The sequence below is a fragment of the Nannobrachium achirus genome, assembly GCF_963921795.1.
Source record: "Nannobrachium achirus genome assembly, chromosome: 16".
In the NCBI taxonomy this organism is placed as follows: Eukaryota; Metazoa; Chordata; class Actinopteri; order Myctophiformes; family Myctophidae; genus Nannobrachium; species Nannobrachium achirus.
The window spans coordinates 29,451,512-29,476,404 of NC_137823.1; the positions used below are offsets into that span (position 1 = coordinate 29,451,512).

The following is a 24,893-nucleotide window of genomic DNA, read 5'->3' on the forward strand; positions in this document are numbered from 1 at the left end:
TTAAGGCCATTGTGTACACAATGGTTATGGTAAGACCTAACCAAAGTCTGTGGCAGCTTGATTTGATTTGATTTATTTAGCACACTATAAAAGAGTACAAAAAACAGTAAACCTAATATAAAAAGCAAGGTGACAAGAGGAGGCAAGAAGCCTGAAGGGCTTATACAAGGCCTCTACCTATGTATAACACAATACAAACATTAATAGAACATGAAACATGTAAACAACAAAATATGAAATGACAAGAGCAAGTGGCATTTCTTCCTCGGCCTAGTGGGAATGTGTGTGCAAAATGTCACGGAAATGGCACTCTGTGTCCATGATTTGAGGAATTTTGTTCGAAACGGAACGGACCCAAAATACCTTTTTCTGGGTGAGACGATGTTTGTTGTTGAGGGCGTAGACACCCTTGTCCACAGCTACCAGTCCCACCACGGCCTCTGGGTCTCCTTCCACCTTCAGAACCAACGTTTTACGAGGCAGGAACGATGGCACCTTTGTGACTGATTCTAGCTTCAACTGCAATGAAAGAGAAGGACAGTGGGGGAGGTGTAGTGTGTGTGTGTGTGTGTGTGTGTGTGTGTGTGTGTGTGTGTGTGTGTGTGTGTGTGTGTGTGTGTGTGTGTGTGTGTGTGTGTGTGTGTGTGTGTGTGTGTGTGTGTGCGCGCGTGCGTGCGTGTGCATGTGTTTCTCACCGAACCCATGCAGGTATCCTTTACATCCATCCAAACGGAGTCTGACACCACCTCATTGGTCCCAATGTGGTAATAGGCTATGATGCGGAATGAGGGTAGCATATCCTTGGTAATGGGCCATGTCAGAGTCACCAAGTCATGGCCTTTTCTCTCGAAACGTTCTTTCTTGATTAACTGGCCTCTGCTCAGGATCTGAAGTCAGGAAAGAAAACACATTATTCCAGTGGTTCTCTCAACCTGTGGTGGGCCATGAGGATATTGCAAGTGGTACCCCGTCTATAAACCTTGAAAAACGAGTTTTCATTGTTATACCGAAAGGTTGGAACTGCCATTGATCCAAGCAGGAATACATCACGGCACAACATTTTAACAGGCTGCCCTGTTAAGTGGTCAGATGGGCTGCAAACAATTTCAAGATTTCTAGTGGGCCCTGAACCAGAAAAGGTTGAGAACCAGTGGAGTAGCAGATACAGTAAACAAGTAAATGCACGCAGCTTAACTCACTAGGTATGTGATGTCTTGGTTTGCAGCTGCATGCTTGGGAAGGATCACGTTGACTTTCAGACTGTCTCCTAATTTCAGTTCAGATGAGTCCACCACTGAAAAATATTAGCAACAATAACAGGATTTAATGTAGAACAATTGCTGCTTTGTTTTTCCGCTTAAACAAATTGACAAAAATGTTCCCCAGGTTCTATGTTCCCCACTTACCCACACAAAAATGGTTCTATGTTCCCTGCTTACCCCAAAAAGGTCCTAATTATTCATTATTATTATTATTAAACACTCTAAACATACACAATGGAACATAATGGGGAGAAATTACGAATAGTAGTGGGACAGAGGTGCACTAGGGACATCTGGGCACCATATTGTTATGACTGGGCATGTGGGCATTTGGATGAGTGGGCACCTGGACGAGTAGGCACTTAGGGGTGGAGACATCTGGGCACTAGGGACATGTGGAAACCTGGACAACCGGATGATTGGGCACCTAAATTAGGATTGCCCACATGTTCTTAGTACCCAGATGTTCCACCATTTCCTGCATTTGAGTTGGGAACATATTTTTTTGGGGTGGGGAACAGATCCTTTTTTTTTTGGTTGATCAGGGAACATGGAACCTTTTTTAGGGGAGGTTGGGTGAGGAACATAGAACCTGGGGAACATAGACCCTTTTTTGTGGGGGGGGGGGGAGACATAGTTTTTATTGTTATGACACAAGACATGTAACGCATATTTAAACTAGAAGCAGTGCTCTTCCGAGCACAGGTCTCCACCAGGCCGTGCGTCCTGGTGGTGCTACTGTATAATAGGCCAATGTAAAAAGGGTGGCATATGTTCTTCACCTTAGATCTTTCATGGCAATCTGATGCTGCATGCATGATTTGAAGCATTGTGTTCCAAAAATGAGTTTTGCTAAAGTCTACCTGCTGGTGGCGCTATAACAGGCCAATGTGAAAAAGGTAGCATTTGTTCCTTGACCTAGTGGGAATATGTGTGGCAAATTTCACTGTAATCGCAAGCTGCGTTGATGATTTGAGGCATTTTGTTCAAAAACGGAGCAATCCTGCAAGCTTTGGAAGCCAATATTAGCCAATCAGGATGGAATATGAAATACAGACGGATCGGACTTGATCACATGACTATAGAGATACTGTGTACCGATTTGCGTGATTTTTGGATAAAATCTCAAGGAGTAATATCCAAAAATGTGTTTTACATAAGTCGGCCCAAAGGTGGCGCTATAAAAGGCTGATGTGAAAAACGCAGGGTAAAGGTTTATCCTTAGCCTCTAGGGAGTGCGCTTACAAAGTTTGAAACTGATCGGTGGAGTTATAGGTAAAACCACAAATCAGCCTGTTATAGCGCCACCATGAGGCTGATTAAAAAAGATTTAAGTGGTATTTCTTCCTCGGCCTAGTGGGAACGTGTGTGCGCGATTTCATGATAATTGCACTTTGCGTTTGTGATTTGAGGCATTTTGTCCAAAACGGCTCAATCCTACAAACTTTGGAAGCCAATCTTAGCCAATCAGGATGGAATATGCAAAATCGGACAGATCCGTGTCGATCACATGACTGTTGAGATACTGCCTACCGATTTGTAGGATTTTTGGACAAAATCTGTAAGAGTAGTGCACAGAAATGTGTTTTGCGAACATCGGCCACTAGGTGGCGCTAGAAAAGGCCCATTTGAAAAATTTAGGGCAGAGGTTCTAGATTGGCATCCAGGGAATGTGTGTGCTCACTTTGGCAGCGACCGGGCCAACGGCGACTGAGATTAGCTGCACACAAACTGCGAGGACGCACGCACCGACACACGGACACACGGACACACGGACGGACGGACGGACGGACGGACGGAGGGGAAAACATACTCTCCCCCATGCCTTCGGCTGGTGGAGACAAAAAAGAAAGGTCTTGTTTGACAGTGTATCATATAAGAGTTTTTTTTTTTTTTTTTTAAACAATCAGAGTAGTAACTAGAAGCAGTGCTCTTCCGAGCACAGGTCTCCACCAGGCCACACAAATCGGCCTGTTATAGCGCCACCATGAGGCTGATTTAAAAAATGTGGGGCAGAGGTTCTGAATTAGCATCCAGGGAGTGTGTGTGCTCAGTTTGGCAGCGATCGGGCCAACGGCGCCGGAGATTAGCTGGTAACAACCAGGCCACACAAATCGGCCTGTTATAGCGCCACCATGAGGCTGATTTGAAAAATGTGGGGCAGAGGTTCTAGATTGGCATCCAGGGAGTGTGTGTGCTCAGTTTGGCAGCGATCGGGCCAACGGCGACTGAGATTAGCTGCACACAAACTGCGAGGACACACGGACACACGGACACACGGACGGACGCACGGACGCACGGACGGACGGAGGGGAAAACATACTCTCCCTCAGCCTTCGGCTGGTGGAGACAATAATAATAATAAAATATAGCTGCAAGCAGCGATAAAGTGTCCAAGGCATAAAAAGCAGGAAAGCAATAAGGCATCAAGGGAAAGCAAAGAAGAATATCAAAGAAAAACAGGACCGAACAGGACTCTGGCAGGTTTTTTTTTTGGCCTAGTGGTGACTCTATAATAGGCCAAAGTGAAAAGGGTGCCACGTGTTCTTGGGCCTTTCACGGCAATCGGACGCTGCATGCAGGATTTGAAGCATTTTGTTCCAAAAATGTGTTTTGCAAAAATGTACCCGCTGGTGGCGCTATAACAGGCCAATGTGAGAAGGGTGGCCTCTGTTCAGTGTAAATACTGAATAAAAGTACAAAGGTATTGGCATCAACTTGACATTTTTTGAAAATAGCAGATCTACAAGCTCACAATGCAATGCATGAGCATTTACTGGAGTAGCCTAGAAGTAAGACTATACAAGTGAAGTATAAAATACCTCAAAATTATACTAAGGATAGTATTTGAGTAAATGTAATCAGTTACTTTTACACCACTGGCATTGTAGACCCAGATGCTTGTGAAACATGATAAAGAAATAGTCATGCAATAGTATGAATTTCAGTTTATTTACACAAAGGATTTGCAATTGCAAAATATTATAGCAGCATTATTTTCTGTAAGTGGCTAGCAGAGTCAGACTTAACTAAAGTTAAATTGTTTTTATTGAAAAACGTTGAGGGGAAGGCGGCTGGGGGTCAAAACTTGGAACTTTAGGGGCTCACATGGGGCTGCTGTCCTGTGGGCAGAGCAGACTATGGATTCCAATTGGGGGGTGTTGGAACCCAGCCAGCCTAGGTGGGGGAGGGAGAGAGAAATGAGGTGAACTTCAGAATAATTACAGTTGAGCCACAAGGTAGAGAAGAGGTGTTCAATCTGCCCGTTCCACACAGTTCAGAATAATGAACCCACTTACACTGCCTTTCTTTGGCTCCAATGAAGCAATCTGGGAGCTGGTACTGATTGTCAGCTGATTGTCAGATGGGCTTCAGGTGTGAGGCTGAGCTTCCCCTGCATGGTTTGAAACAATGAATAAATGAATGCACTCAAACATCATTACTTTATAAAGAAACTCAAAGTCATTACTTCAAAATCAAAATAGGAATGAGTGTCACTGCGGCTGCTTTTTCCTACCCATAGGTCAGACAGGATTGTGTCAGTCTTTCTGCAGGCTCGCCATCTTTCAGATTCAGTTCTAGGGAATAAACCTGGCCTGGATCAAAGAAAAAGGCCAAATGAATAGAAAAACAACAAATTCAAATAATCTGCTGCACTACAGGCTTGAAACAAAATAATTCCATTAATCTGCCCAACTAGGCATTGGCATTAAACTCAAAATACATCAATTCAATAATCAACATTGCAGCTAACATACAAGCATTACATTCCAAAAGAAATTGTTTAACATTTAGATCCCAAAACCAAAAACAACATAACATTACAGAGCACATGGTCACTCACCAAGTCACAATGTTCCTCATTCACACAGCCAGTGTAGCGAGTGGATCAGGTAGGTATGGTATCTAAAAGTCAAATTATTGCATGGGTAAGTATAAATAATTAATGAATTAAACTGTCAGAAATTGGAATAGTTGTTGAAATAAATAAAGAGTACATACCTGCTGCCTGTAACACCTCCAGTGTTGTGGACCACACTGAGCAAATTACTGCAGAAAGTCTGGCTTTATACTGGGTGTGGTTTGATTGCAAATTGCTGGGCAGCTGTGTTTGGGTCTATTCTGCATTAGAGGTGGGATTTATGGCTCTTTGAAGTGAGACAGTACCATCGATCTGGCTCACTAAAAAGAGCCGTTCAAAAGACTGGCTCATTTGGCTCCTTGTATATTTATATATTTTTAAGAAGAATTTGTTTAAACATGAATCCACAAGGTGGCACCACATTCCTCTGCTGACAGTTGAGATCACAATTTAGTATTTACCCTTTTCATAAAATGTGTGTGTAAATTAAGCTACCTTGACTTTTGTTATTCATAAAACACCTAAAAAAAACAAGCAGGCAACAATGAACTCGCTCCTCCACTTGTTCTCTCTCTCTCACTCACTCACTGTACTCAGTCAGTACTCAGTGGAGTAGCAAGGAGATGTTGAATTGGGGGGAGGGGGTCTCCCCCCAAATGAACGGCTCTCTACTGCGCAAACCGGATCCCATCGTTCACTTCAAAGAGCCGTTCAAAAGATTCGATTCGTTCGCGAACGTCCCAGCTCTATTCTGCATCTAGCCTAAGGCCCAGATCATGGGAAACCCCTACTCACGTCAGGGTGGGGGGTCCCCAGTTCAAATATGATTCTTTTTGGTTTCAGTGATATTTGGACTTACCCTCTACAGTATTTCATCATGAAAATGTGACTTTGCATCTATGTTTTAGAGGCAGAAGAATAATTTGCATAAAACTTGCAATGTTGATTGAATTATTAAAAAAGCATGTTTCAATTTAAAAAAAATCCGATCCGACAGATCTTTAGATATTGGTCCAAAGTTCATGTAAAAAAAGTTCCGTGCACGTGACGCGAAAGTTCCGGAATAAAAGCGGGTTTAAGTGTTTTACAAACTGCTCAAAATGGCGGAAAATCTAAGGGTGGAGCTTACTTAACAAAGACACAGATGTCTTCCGCTTGAGTCAAGGCACGCGTGTAAGCAAGTTGCATGTCTTCAAACGAAACGAGGCATGACTTATGCCCCTTTAAAGTTTGAGTTTTCAAACGCTTCGTATAGCGCCCCCCTTTGGCCAATTGGAGTAAGATTGCTTTCAGTGATATTTGTACTAACCCTCTACATATTTGCCAAATGCCATGAACGTGTCACTTTGCAAGTATGATTTAGAGGCAGAAGAATAATTTGCATGAAACTGCATTATACAGTGAATTATTAAAAAATAATGTTTCGCTTTAAAAGAAATCCGGCCGCTGTGCGATGACCACATTGGTCCAAAGTTCATGTAAAAAAAGTTTCGCGCACGTTACGCGAAAATCCCAGGAGGAGATAGATTTTGACTGTTTTTCATATAATTCAAAATTGTGGGAGAGGTAAAGGTCAGAGGTCAAAAGTCAGAGCGTAAAAGTTGTTCGGCATGAGGAGACGCATAATTGTATACAGGTTTCATTGCTGTACCTGAAACAGGGCATGAGCTACACCAGTTCAAAGTTGGCATTTTTCAAAGGCTTCCTACAGCGCCACCCTTTGGCAGATTGTTGCGAGCTTCGCGTTTTAGCCGTTTGGCATAGTCCTCTGCCATACTGCCGAGTTTCGTAAAAAGCGACTGCACGGTCTAGCCGCTAGAGAAAAAGTGGCGGAATAATAATAATAAATATAGCTGCAAGCAGCGATAAAGTGGCCAAGGCAAAAGCATCAAGGGAAAGCAAAGAAGACATCAAAGAGAAACTAGAAGCAGTGTTCTTCCGAACAGGTCAGGTGTTTTTTTTGGCCCACTGGTGACTCTATAACAGGCCAATGTGAGAAGGGTGGCATCTGTTCCTTGGCCTAGTGGGAATGTGTGTGCAAAATCTCACACACATAGCAGGCTGCGTTTGAGACAATTTGTTCAAAAAGGAGCAATCCTGCAAACCTTGGAATTCAATTTTAGCCAATTAGATAGAATATGATATCGGACAAATCCGTCATGATCACATCACTGTAGAGATACTGTGTACTGATTTGTGTGATTTTCTGTCTATAGCTGCAGAGCGAGATGAACAAATCTCAGTGAGAGTTGCAAGGGCCCCATAGCCTAGTGCAGTGTTTGTTATTTTTGCCTTTTTCTTGAGTTTTGCCTTTTGTTCCCGTTCCCGAGTTCTTCATTTTTAGATTTTTGGCAAAGTTTATTTTTGCCATTTTTGAATTTTGGGTTTCACTGTACAACTGCATGGTGGGGGCTGGATAAATAAAAATCTTAACGAGACACAAATTGCTTATTATAAGCAGACATGGCAACCCAGAACCCAACTACTGACACTTTAATGCAAGGACAACAGGAAATCAAATGATGTTTTTCAGGACAGCTTTTTCAGCCCCCGCCTTTTTCAGGATATGAACAGGATAACAGGGGCGGTGCCAGGAATAACATGAATATATAGAGATAAATAGTAATACTGAATAAAAGTACGAAGGTATTGGCATCAACTTGAATTTTTTTGAAAATAGCAGATCTACAAGCTCACAATGCAATGCAACGCATGAGCATTTACTGGAGTAGCCTAGAAGTAAGACTATACAAGTGAAGTATAAAATACCTCAAAATTATACTAAGGATAGTATTTGAGTAAATGTACTCAGTTACTTTTACACCCCTGGCATTGTAGACCCAGATGCTTGTGAAACATGATAAAGAAATAGTCATGCAATAGTATGAATTTCAGTTTATTTACACAAAGGATTTGCAATTGCAAAATATTTGGCAGCATTATTTTCTGTAAGTGGCTAGCAGAGTCAGACTTAACTAAACTTAAATTGTTTTTATTGAAAAACGTTGAGGGGAAGGCGGCTGGGGGTCAAAACTTGGAACTTTAGGCGCTCACATGGGGCTGCCGTCCTGTGGGCAGAGCAGACTATGGATTCCAATTGGGGGGTGTTGGAACCCAGCCAGCCTAGGTGGGGGAGGGAGAGAGAAATGAGGTGAGCTTCAGAATAATTACAGTTGAGCCACAAGTTAGAGAAGAGGTGTTCAATCTGCCCGTTCCACACAATTCAGAATAATGAACCCACTTACACTGCCGTTCTTTGGCTTCAATGAAGCAATCTGGGAGCTGGTACTGATTGTCAGCTGATTGTCAGATGGGGTTCAGGTGTGAGGCTGAGCTTCCCCTGCATGGTTTGAAACAATAAACGAATAAATGAATGCACTCAAACATCATTACTTTATAAAGAAACTCAAAGTCATTACTTCAAAATCAAATCAAACTAGGAATGAGTGTCACTGCGGCTGCTTTTTCCTACCCATAACCATAGGTCAGACAGGATTGTGTCAGTCTTTCTGCAGGCTCGCCATCTTTCAGATTCAGTTCTAGGCAATAAACCTGGCCTGGATCAAAGAAAAAGGCCAAATGAATAGAAAAACAACAAATTCAAATAATCTGCTGCACTACAGGCTTGAAACAAAATAATTCCATTAATCTCCCCAACTAGGCATTGGCATTAAACTCAAAATACATCAATTCAATAATCAACGTTGCAGCTAACATACAAGCATTACATTCCAAAAGAAATCGTTTAACATTTAGATACCAAAACCAAAAACAACATAACATTTCAGAGCACATGGTCAGCTTACCAAGTGACACATTGTTCCTCCATCATACACAGCCAGTGTATCGAGTGGATCAGGTAGGTATGTTCAGGTGAGGTAAATCTAAAAGACAAATTATAGTATGGGTAAGTATAATGAATGAAACTGTTAGAAATTGGAATAGTTGTTGGAATAATGAACAGTGTACAGACCTGCAGCTGCTGCATAATGTAGCAGTGAGTAGCAGCAACCACCAGCACCATGCGGCTTCAAACAATCTGAGAGGGGGGGAGTGGCCTCAACTCAACCACTATTTATACCCTTGCTTAAGAAGGTTGCCATGTTTGGTCGGGTTGCCATGTTCAGTTGCAGTACCAGGGTTTTCACGGCAAAATGTTGTAAAATGTATTTTAAATGCATGAGGTAAGGCTTGAACAGGGGACTTCTGGAATGATAGACAAAGGCCTTACCATGTGAGCTATGCACAGCTCTGCACAGTGAGAAAATATTACTTTAAATGTTTGTTTTAGAAGCAGAAGAATAATTTGCATAAAACTTGCAATGTTGATAGAATTATTAAAAAAGCATGTTTCAATTTTTAAAAAATCCGATCTGACAGATCTTTAGATATTGGTCCAAAGTTCATGTAAAAAAAGTTCTGTGCACGTGACGCGAAAGTTCCGGAATAAAAGATGGTTTAAGTGTTTTACGAACTGCTCCAAAAGGCGGAAAATCGAAGGGCGGAGCTTACTTAACAAAGACACAGATGTCTTCAGCTTGAGTCAAGGCACGCGTGTAAGCAAGTTGCATGTCTTCAAACAAAACGAGGCATGACTTATGCCCCTTTAAAGTTTGAGTTTTCAAACGCTTCGTATAGCGCCCCCCTTTGGCCAATTGGAGTAAGATTGCTTTCAGTGATATTTGGACTAACCCTCGACATATTTGCCAAATGCCATGAACGTGTCACTTTGCATGTATGATTTAGAGGCAGAAGAATAATTTGCATAAAACTGCAACATTGAGTGAATTATTAAAAAATAATGTTTCGCTTTAAAGAAAATCCGGCCGCTGTGGGATGACCGTGTTGGTCCAAAGTTCATGTAAAAAAAGTTTTGCGCACGTTACGCGAAAATCCCAGGAGGAGATAGATTTTGACTGTTTTTCATATAATTCAAAATTGTGGGAGAGGTAAAGGTCAGAGGTCAAAAGTCAGAGCGTAAAAGTTGTTCGGCATGAGGAGACGCATACGTGTATACAGGTTTCATTGCTGTACCTGAAACAGGGCATGAGCTACACCAGTTCAAAGTTTGCACTTTCGAAGGCTTCCTACAGCGCCACCCTTTGGCCGATTGTTGCGAGCTTCGCGTTTTAGCCGTTTGGCATAGTCCTCTGCCATACTGCCATGAACGTGTCACTTTGCATGTATGATTTAGAGGCAGAAGAATAATTTGCATGAAACTGCATTATACGGTTAATTATTAAAAAATAATGTTTCGCTTTAAAGAAAATCCGGCCGCTGTGCGATGACCGTGTTGGTCCAAAGTTCATGTAAAAAAAGTTTTGCGCACGTTACGCGAAAATCCCAGGAGGAGATAGATTTTTACTGTTTTTCATATAATTCAAAATTGTGGGAGAGGTAAAGGTCAGAGGTCAAAAGTCAGAGCGTAAAAGTTGTTCGGCATGAGGAGACGCATAAGTGTATACAGGTTTCATTGCTGTACCTGAAACAGGGCATGAGCTACACCAGTTCAAAGTTTGCACTTTCGAAGGCTTCCTACAGCGCCACCCTTTGGCCGATTGTTGCGAGCTTCGCGTTTTAGCCGTTTGGCATAGTCCTCTGCCATACTGCCGAGTTTCGTAAAAAGCGACTGCACGGTCTAGCCGCTAGAGCAAAAGTGGCGGAATAATAATAATAATAATAATAGTGATGAAGTCCAATAACAATGAGTGGCCAAGGCATTGCCACTTCGTGGCCTTGGCCACTAATAATAATAGTGATGAAGTCCAATAACAATGAGTGGCCAAGGCTTTTGCCACTTCGTGGCCTTGGCCACTAAATATAAAAGAATATATAAAAAGTAGATAAGAAATGTATGAATATTCGCTTTCTTTCTTTTAGTATTATTAGTGGCCAAGGCCACGAAGTGGCAATGCCTTGGCCACTCATTGTTATTGGACTTCATCACTATTATTATTATTATTCCGCCACTTTTTCTCTAGCGGCTAGACCGTGCAGTCGCTTTTTACGAAACTCGGCAGTATGGCAGAGGACTATGCCAAACGGCTAAAACGCGAAGCTCGCAACAATCGGCCAAAGGGTGGCGCTGTAGGAAGCCTTCGAAAGTGCAAACTTTGAACTGGTGTAGCTCATGCCCTGTTTCAGGTACAGCAATGAAACCTGTATACACTTATGCGTCTCCTCATGCCGAACAACTTTTACGCTCTGACTTTTGACCTCTGACCTTTACCTCTCCCACAATTTTGAATTATATGAAAAACAGTCAAAATCTATCTCCTCCTGGGATTTTCGCGTAACGTGCGCGAAACTTTTTTTACATGAACTTTGGACCAACACGGTCATCGCACAGCGGCCGGATTTTCTTCAAAGCGAAACATTATTTTTTAATAATTAACCGTATAATGCAGTTTCATGCAAATTATTCTTCTGCCTCTAAATCATACATGCAAAGTGACACGTTCATGGCAGTATGGCAGAGGACTATGCCAAACGGCTAAAACGCGAAGCTCGCAACAATCGGCCAAAGGGTGGCGCTGTAGGAAGCCTTCGAAAGTGCAAACTTTGAACTGGTGTAGCTCATGCCCTGTTTCAGGTACAGCAATGAAACCTGTATACACGTATGCGTCTCCTCATGCCGAACAACTTTTACGCTCTGACTTTTGACCTCTGACCTTTACCTCTCCCACAATTTTGAATTATATGAAAAACAGTCAAAATCTATCTCCTCCTGGGATTTTCGCGTAACGTGCGCGAAACCTTTTTTACATGAACTTTGGACCAACACGGTCATCGCACAGCGGCCGGATTTTCTTTAAAGCGAAACATTATTTTTTAATAATTCACTCAATGTTGCAGTTTTATGCAAATTATTCTTCTGCCTCTAAATCATACATGCAAAGTGACACGTTCATAGCATTTGGCAAATATGTAGAGGGTTAGTCCAAATATCACTGAAAGCAATCTTACTCCAATTGGCCAAAGGGGGGCGCTATACGAAGCGTTTGAAAACTCAAACTTTAAAGGGGCATAAGTCATGCCTCGTTTCGTTTGAAGACATGCAACTTGCTTACACGCGTGCCTTGACTCAAGCGGAAGACATCTGTGTCTTTGTTAAGTAAGCTCCGCCCTTAGATTTCCCGCAATTTTGAGCAGTTTGTAAAACACTTAAACCCGCTTTTATTCCGGAACTTTCGCGTCACGTGCACTGAACTTTTTTTACATGAACTTTGGACCAATATCTAAAGATCTGTCAGATCGTTTTTTTTTTTATTGAAACATGCTTTTTTTATAATTCAATCAACATTGCAAGTCTTATGCAAATTATTCTTCTGCCTCTAAAACATACATGCAAAGTAAAATTTCATGATGAACTACTATAGAGGGTTAGTCCAAATATCACTGAAACCAATCTTACCCCAATTGGCCAAAGGGGGGCGCTATATCATTTTGAAAGAAGGCGTCAAGTACATTACATGAAACTTTTTTTTTTCTTATCTTTTTTTTTTTAAATGACAGGTCCATTATGTGTGACTGCCGTAGTGTAGTGGTCAGTGCCTGTGCCTGATATTCGGATGGTTGTGAGTTCGAACCCCACGTTGGGTAGAGTTGATGTTAACATCCTGGATGCCCATGGCATGTGCGTATGTCAAACTCTTTAATGTTGACACGTCTGATCTAACTCCAGATCACGTTCATGTTTAAAATGAGCCCTTCTCTACCGGCCGTTTTGAGTAAAAGAAAATATGATCACTCGAAAATGTCAGAAATACTCAGATTACATTTACTCAGATTGATTTCACCCCAAGCCTCCAAAATATAAAAAAGAAATCAATAAAATCAAGGCACTCAGCCTACATAGAACTTTTTTTTTAAACAAACATGGTTAACAGATCCTGTGGCTGCCTAGTGTAGTGGTCAGGGCACATGCCTTACATGCAGAAGCTCGTTGGATCGAATCCCACCTGGGGCTTGTATAAGCATAAAACCATGACATAAATCCTGAAACCTGAAACAAGCATTATAATACAAACTGTCATGTCTACACCTATGTTGTGATTTCCAAGGATTGCAATGATACCATGTACCAGCTCAGTGGTCTAGTGGTTTGAGTGTCTGCCCTGAGACTGGGAGATCTGGGTTCAAACCCGGGTCGCGTCATACCAAAGATTCTAGAAAATGGGACCCAGTTCCTCCCTGCTTGAAACTCAACATCTAGGGTTGGATTGGGGGTAACTCCCTGCGACATACTAGTGTCATGACCAGGGGGTGTACTTGTACAACAAGTTACCTTGCGCTACAGAAACAGGAGATAGGCTCCTGAGTCCTGCCCTATGAGATTCATAGCCTGGCCGATTCATATGGTCTTCATAGCTCAGCCAGGCTTACTATGTACATCATCAAACTGTCCAGGTGCATAGTATCACAGTTTTTTTTATGTCTGTTGCATATAGGCCTACAGTCTTTTGCATACATGTTGTGTAGAGGCCAATTTGTGCTTTTATCTATAACCACCGATTAGTGTAAAACTTTGTATGCATGAAACTTTTTCTTTTTTTTCTTTTTTTTTAAAATGACAGGTCCTTTATGCGTGACTACCGTAGTGTAGTGGTCAGTGCCTGTGCCTGATATACGGATGGTTGTGAGCTCAAACCCCACGTCGGGTTGAGTTGATGATAACATCCTGGATGCCCATGGCATGTGCGTATGTCAAACTCTTTAATGTTGACACGTCTGATCTAACTCCAATTCACGTTCATGTTTAAAATGAGCCCTTCTCTAACAGCCGTTTTTTTTTCTGGTCTGAGTAAAAGAAAATATGATCACTCGAAAATGTCAGAAATACATACAATAGATTACATTTACTCAGATTGATTTCACCCCAAGCCTCCAAAATATAAAAAAGAAATCAATAAAATCAAGGCACTCAGCCTACATAGAACTTTTTTTTTAAACAAACATGGCTAACAGAATCTGTGGCTGCCTAGTGTAGTGGTCAGGGCATATGCCTTTCATGCAGAAGGACGTTGGATCGAATCCCGCCTGGGGTTTATATAAGTGTAAAACCATGATATTTGGTACACTTCACAGTTTGGTTCCTTGAACAATGTCTGATATGGAGCCTTCCTAAAAATGTCCCCCAACCCCCCTTGATGCGTATTTTAATATCCGCCATTACTAAATAATGTATTTTGCATCATAAATCCTGAAACAAGCATTATAATACAAACTGTCATGTCTACACCTATGTTGTGATTTCCAAGGATTGCAACAACATCATGTACCAGCTCAGTGGCCTAGTGGTTTGAGTGTCTGCCCTGAGACTGGGAGATCCAGGTTCAAACCCTGGTCGTGTCATACCAAAGATTCTATATAGGCATACAGTCTTTTGCATACATGTTGTGTAGAGGCCAATTTGTGCTTTTACCTATAACCACCGATTCGTTTAAAACTTTGTATGCACACTTCCCAGAGGCCAAGGAAAAACCTGTGCCCTGCATTTTTCACATCTGCCATTTATAGCGCCACCAGAAGGCCAACTTACAGTATGTAAAACACATTCTTCGATATTACTCCTTCAGATTTTATCCGAAAATCACACAAATCAGTACACAGTATCTCTACAGTGATGTAATCATGACGGATTTGTCAGATATCATATTCTATCTAATTGGCTAACATTGAATTCCAAGGTTTGCAGGATTGCTCCTTTTTGAACAAAATGTCTCAAATCATGAACGTAGCCTGCTATGTGTGTGAGATTTTGCACACACATTCCCACTAGGCCAAGGAACAGATGCCACCCTTCTCACATTGGCCTGTTATAGCGCCACCAGCGGGTCAACTTTAGCAAAACCCATTTTTGAGACAAAATGCCTCAAATCCCGCATGCAGCGTACGATTGCCATGAAAGGCCCAAGAACGCGTGGCACCCTTTTCACTTTGGCCTATTATAGAGTCACCACTAGGCCAAAAAAAAACCTACCTGACCTGCCGGAGTCCTGTTCGGAAGAACACTGCTTCTAGTTTTTCTTTGATGTCTTCTTTGCTTTCCCTTGATGCCTTTTTGCTTTCCTGCTTTTTATGCCTTGGCCACTTTATCGCTGCTTGCAGCTATATTTATCATTATTATTGTCTCCACCAGCCGAAGGCTGAGGGAGAGTATGTTTTCCCCTCCGTCCGTCCGTGCGTCCGTCCGTCCGTGTGTCCGTGTGTCCTCGCAGTTTGTGTGCAGCTAATCTCAGTCACCGTTGGCCCGATCGCTGCCAAACTGAGCACACACACTCCCTGGATGCCAATCTAGAACCTCTGCCCCACATTTTTCAAATCAGCCTCATGGTGGCGCTATAACAGGCCGATTTGTGTGGCCTGGTTGTTACCAGCTAATCTCCGGCGCCGTTGGCCCGATCGCTGCCAAACTGAGCACACACACTCCCTGGATGCTAATTCAGAACCTCTGCCCCACATTTTTTAAATCAGCCTCATGGTGGCGCTATAACAGGCCGATTTGTGTGGCCTGGTGGAGACCTGTGCTCGGAAGAGCACTGCTTCTAGTTATCTATCTTTTTGAGCGGTGGTGAGCCGCTCCTCTGAATGGGTATGTCAGTTTGTGGATGGATGGATGGTGGGTGGGTGGTGTGGATGCGTATCATGGTATTACCTAAACTGACCAAACACACTCACACACGTTTAGGGAGGGGCGCTGTTGAGCAGGCCAGGCACACTCAGACAAACACACACACACACACACGCACGCACGCACGCACGCACGCACGCACGCACACACACACACACACACACACACACACACACACACACACACACACACACACACACACACACACACACACACACACACACACACACACACACACACACACACACACTATATATTTACATCACTTGTGGGGACAGTACATAGACTTCCAGTCCTGTGGCCTTACCCTAACCTCTATCCCTAAACCTAACCCCTAACCCTAACCCTAACCCTATCCCTAAACCTAACCCTAACCCTAACTGTTGTGGGGACCTACTATTTGCAATGCATGTATTTTACCCTTATACCTCAACCCCTGCGGGGCTGCTCCACTCACCCAGCGGAGCACTAGCCTTGCACAGCTAAACAAGGTGGAGATATACAGTATATATACTGCAGTTAGTTAGCTGCATTAGTATATAGGCTGGCTATGCCAGGCTAGCGGAGCACAGCCTCCACCGCTCAGTTCACACGTGTGTGATTCTTTACTTATGTGGAGGTAGTTGTTGCTCCTGGAAGTATACGGAAGTGCTCTGTAATCAGCTGATGCCTGCCTGTCCTCTTGAATGTCTTTATTAGCGGTCTTTGCCTGGAATCACAAAAACAGTCACACACTTCAACCTCAAGAGAGAGAATCTGGTAACATACTAAAAGAAAGTAAAAAAAAAGAAAAAAAAAAAGAAAAAAGACATGCCCAATTGAGAGACTTACAGTGATGTCCAGGTGTTGGGCCCCTGCTTTTGTGTTGATAGTGACTTTGGCCATGCCATTGCCTGCCGTTCGCCCACGCAAGTCCCCAGGACCCACCAGCACATCCACACCCACAGCCGGAGAGTCGTCAGGGTTCAGTACCACAACCTAATGTACAGTGACAAACAGCTGAGCTGACCATTCGTAATCTCTCGAGAACAGATTATCTGATCAAATGAAAAGGAAGAAAACAGAGTGGGCGCAGTTTTTCCTTTTTCTTTGAGGATGGCTATAGCCAGATTGGACCATACCAGACTCTGCCAAATGGTGGTGGTATTGAGTTGACAAACTTAACTTGTGAACTCAATGCTGCCATCAACTGGCCGAGTCACGTTAGACCATTCAAGCCATGCATCAAGTTCTCAGATTCCAAAGTAATGAAATGTAGTGGTTCTCAAAATGGGGGCCGGAGCCCACCAGGGTACCTTGAGGAGCGTTCTAGGGGGTCCCCCAGCAGAAAATTGAACCCTAACCCGCTTTAACCCAATTTTATGAATAACAAATTAGCCTATTTAGAAATGTCATATGGGGGTCTGTGGCACACAATCTTTTTAGATGGGGATCTCTGAACAAATACATATTAATATTAATACGTTTGAGAACCACCTATTTAAGGCTATTTCCTTTGCAGCAAGGCACAGACGTGTTTTGAGGTTGTGGGAGATGATGTCCCAAACTACAAAAGAAGCCAGTGTGTGTCATAAAGGTTTCCCTTCTGGAGATACTAGCTATTGATCCAACAGCAGTGTTGTGTCACATGAGGGCATATGGGAGAATTTAGTTTTGTCTAAATAAAGTTGATTCCTTCCTATTTTTAGATTTTTTTTATAATGTAGAGTGACTTTGGATACTTAGAAAAGTGCTTTAAATCTGAGCAATTATTATTACCGAAACATCAAAGGACATTCCCGGCTTGAAGTACTTTGGTGTCTTCTTGAAGTTGATGGTGTAAGGAGACGTGACTATCTGGATGCCTTTCAGCTGCGCCTCCACCATTTCACTGCCTGAAAGAGCAGGCAAATGCTGTTCAGTCTTCAAGTTTCACACACTCTATGACAACTTTAACATAAACATACACAACCAGGGGTGTCGCACCAAATTCTGGGCCCTGGGTACAAGTATTCACGGTGGGGCCCCTGTGCTTTAACTATTGAAAAATAGCAGATATACAAGCTCACAGCGCGGCACCGAGTGCCGCGCTGCGAGCTTGTAGATCTGCTGTTTTTTTTAAATCATGAAAATCTTTGAATATTTCAAATCCTTCTACGTTTAAAAAATATATATATATATATATATGTTTCGATGTCAGTGGAGCTCAAACCTTTTCATTCCAGGGACCCTCCCAGAAGCAGAATTTGAGTTACAAATGTTCGCTTAAAAAATACATTATATTCAAAGATTTGCACACTTTTTCCACGACTTTTCAAAAATAGCAGATATACAAGCTCACAGCGTGGCACTAAAGTACAAAATAATTAAGGTCCCTCCACCACCTTGGGCCCTAGTAACTCAGTCCAACTTTCCTACCCCTTGTGACACCCCTGTACACAACAGTGACAACACCCACACACACACACACACACACACACACACACGCACACACACACACACACACACACACACACGCACACGCACGCATGTGTGCGCGCACTCGTGGACGTGTGCTCTCTCTCTATCTCTCTCTCTCTCCCCCCCCCCCCCCCCCCCCACCCTCTCTTTCTCTCTCCTTACCACTCTCTGTCAGCACACTGACAGACACAAATATGTGGCTCTTCACTAGATCATTGATGTTGGGGAAAACATCTGTGATGTGCCTCCTCAGCAAGATGGCCTTTCCTTCACCTTTCACCACCTAAAAACATGCATACAAAATGTACAGTTACGTATGTGGCAGTCACTTGAGTAATGTATTGTATTTACATGTACTGTATATACTTGTGTGTATGTGTGACCAGAAATAATAGACTTGGAAGTATAGACATTTGAATATTAATAACCCCATCTATAGACATAGACTGAATGCTTTTTAAGTGCTTTTCTTCTTCTTTACATGTTCATAATGCATATATTATCCAGTTCTTTGCCACATGTGAGCAGATCGAAATTGGATAACTTTCACCAGACAGTTTAAACATAGCATTAAAATAAAATAAAAATGAAATCAACAAGAGAGGACAAAATGAAACAGAACGGAGAATTAGAGACGGACCAGAGGATTTCAACAATATGCTGACAAACAGACGTACAGGATTTGAAATATTAAACTAACCGACACTCTCTGAAGAGATGGGGGAAAACTCTTCTTTTGATCCTCGTGAACCACTCCAAACACCACGTAGGCAGTCCCGTCCACCTCTTGACCAAACAGATACCTAAAAGCACAGGTAAAGAAAATACATTGGTCACAATAGTGTAGACCAAACAAATAATATTTGTGTTGTATTTGTTGCACTCTAAGACTCCCATTGATTCCGGATGCGGACCCACATGCATTTGAGTCCCCATCTGGAATGGGGACTCAATGGGGGTAAATTTGGTAAGGACGCCCTAGGGTGAGGTTGCACACCCATGGGTGCGCTTGCAAGCATCCGCCTGGGTGACAGCAGACTGCTGGGCGAGCACTGGCTCTCAGGCATGGGATCAACTTTCCCTCTGCCTCCTAAAATAAATAATGACACTTTGTCATGCACTGACGCTGCTCTCTGTCTGTGTGGTGGGCGGCGTCGTCCTCCGATATGGGCATTCCCAGATATGACGAGGCCAAGGCAATTAATTTGCACCGACCTGTTCTGACATCATGACACCTCATCCCAGCTCAGCAGAAGGATATCGCTACGGGATATACCGGTAGCATTGTATCATTGTGATGTCAGAACAGGTCAGCTATATCCTTCTGCTGAGCTGGGATAATATTGATGACATCAGGGCTCTCCATATATGGGGCTATGTCCTACAGCAGGGGTTTTCAAAGTGGGTGACGGGGAACCCTGGGGTGCCGTGACAGCAGTCCAGGGATGCCGCGAGATAATTTGATAATATTTGGAATTTATTTGGAGACTTGAAAAAATATTATTTAGTAAAATTTTTAACTTGAAGTACAAAGTTATTTTCAGTCAGTTCTAACCAAAATGGCTATTATCTCAATGTTTTCCTCGCAACATAATCACTAAAATATAAGAGCCGTCGGGCAGAAACCTCATATCTCCAAGTTTCAAATGTAGTAGGTCTTTTGCCCTGCTTCATCATACAAGACCGTCGCACAAAACTAGTGAAAACAGCCAATCTACAAGCACACAACGCCTCGCGATGTGAGGCGTTGTGTGCTTGTAGATCAGCTGTTTTCAGTTTAGTACATTTTATAGACGATAAATACAAAACGAAGGGTTTTGGACATACATGGTTTCCACCCGACAGCGACGATATGCTATAAATATAAGGTGCTGGGAGTGAAAATTATAATGTAGGGGTGCCTCGGATTAAAAAAATATTTATTGGGTGCCCTGAGACAAAAAAGTTTGGGAAGTGGGAACCCCTGTCCTACAGTATGTCCTTCCGCTGAACTTGGATGATATTGATGACATTAGGGATCTCCATAAATGGGGCTATGTCCTTTATCCTTCTGCTGAGCTGGGATGAGGTGATGTCAGAACAGGTCAGAAGAGTGACAAAAAAGAGACACATTAATGAGTGATTTTGCAACATATTGAGGCTTAGGCCTACTACAGTAAGTAGCGACCTACAGTTGGAATAATCACATTTTGAGGTTGGGGTGGATGTTTCTGGGCTACAACATACCCAACCCTGCGCTGTCCCTTCAAAACCTCAACCATAACCCAGTCTCTCCTATTTCCACGATATAAAGACAATAACAATTTCACGTACGTAGCTCTGATGTCAACGTATAGTTGGTCACTGTCCACGTAAAAGAAGGAGCTGTCAGGGATCAGTTTCACTTCGAAACTAGGAAGCACTATTAGAGACAGGGATGTGAAATTCAGTTGTCAGTTCATTCATTTTTTGCTGTATCAAAAACTTTTAATTTACTGTACCTTCTACTCCACTACATCGAAGAGGCAAATATTGTACCGGTACTTCTACTCCACTACAATTATTTGAAAACTACCGCAGTTACTAGTTACTTTGTAGATTTAGATTACAAAACATTCATTCATTACATCAGCTCTATACATTTAAGCCATTTGAATAGCCGATCTACAAGCTTGCTATTTGCTATTTTCAACAGATTCTTATACATTTTATACATTTGAAAATGTGTGAAACAGGACATTCTGCATAATGAGTACTTTCTACTTTTTGTACTTTTTAAGTAAATTTGGATACCAATACTTTTGTACTTTTACTCAAGTACATTTTGATTACCAGACCAGTAAGGGTACGGTCACACCAAACTACCTATGAGGGTGGATTCCCCATTCCGCCATTGCATTTCAATGAGAATGGAGCGTTTTTTGCAGAAATCCTCTACTGGCAGGAAACCGCTCCATTCCCATTGAAATGCATTGGCGGAATGGGGAATCCACCTATAGGCAGGGCAAAGCGTGTAAAAACCTGATTAAAGGGTGCATCAAACTTTTCTCAATTGATTCTTATGTATTTTTTATACAAAAATGTATATTGCAGAAATGGATTCTACAGGGAAAAATACATAAGGATCAACTGAGACAAGTTTGTTAAACCCTTTTATCAAATTGTTATAGGTTTTTTGTGTTATTTCCCCTCATATGTCAAATATGCTTCAAATATGCTAATTAACTCATTAATGATGCACAATACAAAAATGTATATTGCAGAAATGGATTCTACAGGAAAAAATACATAAGAATCAACAGAGAAAAGTTTGGTAAACCCTTTTATAATTTTTTAAATAGGGTTTGTCCTGTCATTTCCACCCATGTTACAAATAATTTGACACATGGGCAGAAAGAACGGGAAAGAATTCATCAAAAATTTATAATAGGGTTTACCACACTTATCTCAGTTGATCCTTAAGTAATTCTTCCCGTAGAATCCATTTCTGCAAAGTATATTGTTGTATTGTGCATAATTAGTGAGATTATCTCATTAATTATGCGCACTATAAAAATGTATATTGCAGAAATGGATTATACAGGTAAAATACATAAGAATCAATTGAGAAAAGTTTGGTGCACCCTTTAATCAGGTTTTTACACGCTTTGCCCTGCCTACTACTTTGGTGTGCCCGCAGCCTATAACAGAGTATTTCTACATTGCAGTAATTTTACGTACAGTAGTAAAAGTAAAAAAACGTGAGTAGGCCTACCTCTTACGCCAGTGCTTTAAAAACTCTTACCGTATTCCTTGACCTCAAATTCAGCTGAGTAGCTCTCCTGAGGGTTGTTCAAGAACTGGGCCACCACTTTCCAAGGCTTCCGCTCTCCATCTCTGCGCACGCACGCACGCACGCACGCATGCACGCACGCACACAAACACACACAAACATTAAATTGTCAACCAAAGAAAGTTGCAACACAAGGATATAGCGCCACATCACACATATTTTCTTTTTTCCATTGTCACACATATTTTCTTTTTTCCATTGTATGACATGTTTTATTTAAAAAAGTTAGTTTTTTTCATTCTGTGGATCTGTGGAAATTATGTCTTTGCATTTCTTATTCCCTTTAGGCTAGCCTGATTTCAGACTCAGCTCAGAGAGTGGACGGGTCTATGGGCTGGAACCAGGCTACCTTTAGGCAATAATAACAATAATCATTTTTATTTATTTATTTTTTACAATATATCCACCAGTTAAATATAAGCCTCTACCAAAAGGTAGATATGTATGTTAATGGTAAAAGTGTGATGATAGGGTTTAAAAGTTTTCTGAAACTATATGTTTAAATATGCAAATTGGGCATTATAATTATGCACAAATAATGCCTAATTTGTATGTATTTAGGCGACATATATCAGAAGATTGGATAAAGCCAAAACTATTGTTTAATTTTCTTGACATATTAGTGACAAAACAAAATACAGATGGGGAACTTTAGAGAATTATGTTGAACTTTGATAATTAGTGTTGATCAGGTGAACAGGTGTTTTTAATACTTTAGTTTTACTTTCACTACCTTTACCATCAACCCTTTGGTAGAGCATGTTTTTAAAAAAAAATATTTGACCATTATTAGATTTATTTTTATTGCATCAAGTTACATATTCATTCAGTAACATCTCTGAGATCATAATATGTAAAAGAAATCATCCTATCTTTGAAATTACTGCAAAACAGAGCCCAGATGTCAGGAGTGAGTTTGTTGTGTCTGACTTCCTCTGTGTCAGCTGACTTGCAAAGCATGGTGTGTGAACGTCTATGTGTGTGAAGGCACTGCACCCTCAAGTGGATATTTTTGGCCATAACACACCTCAACCAAATGGTAGAGATGGCTCATTCAGGTTGAGTTAAGTTCTGCATTTTTTTCAATGAGAAATAGTGACTTAAGATGTGCTCTACCGTTTGGTTGACAAGACTGTTAAAGGGCGAAAATTCTGACCTGGGCACATAGACTTTTTCTGGGAGTTGGTATTTTCCAGGATGGAGCCCCGACTTCAAAGAAACGGTCTCCACTGGAAAAATGATGCCATCTGGAGTCTGGTGAATAAAAACAATAGTGAACAACCTTTAATGACCATTACAAGGTAACTGAGAACTGGTTGCAAAGTGGACCCTGTGCAAATCTATATTTTTCTTGAACACTTGTGAGCTTGTAGATTTGCTATTTATGGTGGAAGTGGTTAGAATTAAGCTTTTATTTAATTTTTCAGAAAAGAAAAGAGCATTCGGAAGAGGTCTATAATTGTAACTATGACTGTCTGTGATGAGACATCCTGACTACCAGAAGAGACATGGCATTGGCTCTGATGAGAAGTAGGGCCTAATTGACCATAATAGTCCTCAAGTGTTTAATGTTATTTGCCCATGAGCTCATACTTTTCTAAATGAAGCTTTAACGTGTCTTATGTCCACTACACCACTTATCACTGCGATAAAAATGTGTTGACCTGTCAGAAATGATGACTAGGTAGACATTTAAGCATATAGATGCATTTCCCTGCAAAACAACATGGTGCTCAGGTCCTGACAGATTATGACATGACACAAGCTGTAGCTGCAGCTATATATGCACATTATGCAGCTGACATAATTAAATGTTCTATTCATGAAAATACTGTACCACAATCTCAATAGAAATGGAGTCAGCATGGTTAGCATTAGCAACATCCTTCTCAATGGGCAGCATGCCAGGGTTCACAGCAAACATCCTGAAATGAACTGTCATGGTGTGTGTGTGTGTGTGTGTGTGTGTGTGTGTGTGTGTGTGTGTGTGTGTGTGTGTGTGTGTGTGTGTGCGTGTGTGCGTGTGTGTGTGTGTGTGTGTGTGTGTGTGTGTGTGTGTGTGAGAGAGAGATAAACAGACAGATAAGGTTTAATCATAATGATCAATCACTCTTTGTTTTACAGTGAACTTGTGTCCTGTCCCCCAACGCAAGCACATTGTATATAAAACGATACTTTTAAAACAATACTTTTCCACATTCTTTGGCATTCATGGCTAAAATGATACGTTTAACAATCATTGATCAAGGAAAACCAACTTCTGCCATGCTTGCAGTATTGTGCTAAGGTAGGCACTCACCTTTAGTATTGGGTGTGTAGATGGTCTTATCTGTTTGGATGAAGATGTAACCAGACTGGAAGGAGACCCTGACCACTTTCTCCAGCACTCGGCCTGGGAACTGAGCTTCGAGGTACACAAACTGCTTCAGCTCGGGATTCTTGTTCTTAAATGTATCAGATGGGATCTAAAACCAGTACAGGGAGAATGTATTTACTTTTAAAAATTACATCAAATTGTGGTATTCCGAATTTGTATCATCAAAATATATGTTGAAATACTAAAAAATACTCATTTATTGTGCCAATGCGTTGTGAGCTTTTAGATCAGCTATTTTAGAATAAATATAGTAGGCCTATGAAATAGGGTTTTGAAATATTAATCTACATAGTAACAAATTATTATTATCATTATATCAAATGTTATAATTTGCTCTGAGTGAGATGTAGTAGAGTAGATGTAGGAGTATAAAATATTGAGAAATGAAAATACTCAAATTTAAAGTAATTTTTAAGTACAATATTTCAGTAAATATATTTATTTAGCCTACTTAAATTTTTGTTGAAATATATTTTGATCTTACGTCATATAATAAATGGCCTCCATGT

General features: G+C 41.5%; 1 pseudogene across 1 annotated transcript in view; it reads right to left on the reverse strand.

Annotated features, from left to right (window-relative positions):
* Nucleotides 1-24,893, reverse strand: part of LOC308300955 (complement C3-like) — a 46,697-nt pseudogene that overhangs the window by 20,152 nt on the left and 1,652 nt on the right. Inside the window, exons 3-15 of the transcript in view lie at nt 24,307-24,472; nt 23,845-23,942; nt 23,164-23,261; nt 21,960-22,051; nt 20,510-20,597; nt 18,897-18,999; nt 18,359-18,479; nt 17,516-17,631; nt 16,589-16,735; nt 16,367-16,466; nt 1,200-1,294; nt 696-887; nt 364-519 (exon numbers count right to left, since the gene is read on the reverse strand). The product of the transcript in view is annotated as a complement C3-like (transcript). The remainder of the gene's footprint in view (nt 1-363; nt 520-695; nt 888-1,199; nt 1,295-16,366; nt 16,467-16,588; nt 16,736-17,515; nt 17,632-18,358; nt 18,480-18,896; nt 19,000-20,509; nt 20,598-21,959; nt 22,052-23,163; nt 23,262-23,844; nt 23,943-24,306; nt 24,473-24,893) is intronic.